The sequence below is a fragment of the Hylobates moloch genome, unplaced genomic scaffold (assembly GCF_009828535.3).
Source record: "Hylobates moloch isolate HMO894 unplaced genomic scaffold, HMol_V3 SCAFFOLD_1, whole genome shotgun sequence".
NCBI classification, from domain to species: Eukaryota; Metazoa; Chordata; class Mammalia; order Primates; family Hylobatidae; genus Hylobates; species Hylobates moloch.
In genome coordinates this window covers 67,974,193-67,975,612 of record NW_026652276.1, presented here as the reverse complement: position 1 = coordinate 67,975,612, position 1,420 = coordinate 67,974,193, and the positions used below count along the sequence as shown (strand labels likewise).

General features: G+C 37.5%; 1 pseudogene; it reads left to right on the top strand.

The window, feature by feature from the left end:
• Positions 1-604: 604 nt before the first annotated feature.
• On the top strand, positions 605-1,021 carry LOC116809526 (replication protein A 14 kDa subunit-like; annotated as a pseudogene).
• The last annotated feature ends 399 nt before the right edge of the window (positions 1,022-1,420 follow it).

Genomic DNA, 1,420 nt, shown 5'->3' with positions numbered 1-1,420 from the left:
GTCTTTTTAGTAATTTGTTCTAAGATGGCTAATAAAAAATAATAAGATCTCCCCAGGCACAAAAACTATACATAATTATATCTATCTATCTTCATAAATCTCATAACTGGGAGCACTATACCCAGGAAGCTTTGTCACTTGATATCCTCTCTGTAATTTTCTTTTAACTCTATAGGAAGTAGGAAATTCTTTAAGGTTGGGGTAGATGGAAAGGGGCCACAGAATGACCCAGGAGGTAAAGTCTCTCATTTTGTCAGCTGTTTAGGCATCTGCATACCAGCCCTTGATGTGGAGGGTCTGAACTAATTCATACCTCAGAATCCATACTTACAATCCCACATGCCCACTGCTTTTGCAGTAATCCCTGGGCCTAGAGGGAAGGTGCTTATATTTCCCCTAGAGGTAAGTTTTAGCAGTGGGACATTAGCAATGAAAGTAGATTCAGCCCAGTGGCATTCTAAATAAGTTTTACATTTTGGAGCTTTCAGGTACAGAGAGAAAGGTAGTATTTGTTGCTTTACCCAATTTTGTAAGCTATAAATAGCTCAAAAAGAAAAGAGTGTTTTTGTGGTTTTCCCGCCCGCTGCAGTGTTGGACCACAATCATGGTGGACGTGATGGAGTTGCCCAGGTTGCGCATCAATGCCGGCATGCCAGCTCAGTTCATCGACAAGCCTGTCTGCTTCATAGGGAGGCTGGAAAAGATTCATCCCACTGGAAAAATGTTTGTTCTTTCAGACGGAGAAGGAAAAAATGGAACCATCAAATTGATGGAACCCCTTGATGAAGAAATCTCTGGAATTATGGAAGTGGTTAGAAGAGTAACCGCCAAGGCCACCATCATGTGTAAACTTATGTCCAGTTTAAAGAAGATAACCATCCTTTTGATCTTGGACTTTACAATGAAGCTGTGAAAATTATCCATGAGTTTCCTCAGTTTTATCCTTTAGGGATTGTGCAACATGATTGATCTTGATGGATTTTCATATGATTGCAAATGAGCTATATTAAAGACTATTAAAGGAAGCCCCTCTTGTTTGAGGGAGAGATTTCTGTGCTTTCTCATATTTAATTTGCTCTTTTTAAGGTATTCCAACCTAGAGTTTTTGATGGAACTGATATATTGACAGTTCTCACCTAAGTCCTTTCATAAAGAATTGCTACTCTGATTTATGGTCAGATTAGATGCAAGAACAAAGCAGTTGTCTGAGTTTAGGTTTCTAAACTTTAGGTTTTTTATTAATAAAAACTAAAATAGTAAAAAAAAAAAAAAAGAAAAGAAAACAAAAGAAAAAGCGGTTTTTGTTTGTCTGTTTTTTCAACTGTGGAAAACAAAACAAAAGGACATAAGCCCTGCCTGGCTCTGACAATGACAGGAAAGGGAAACTGACAAATAACAAGTAAAAATTTAAATTATCTAG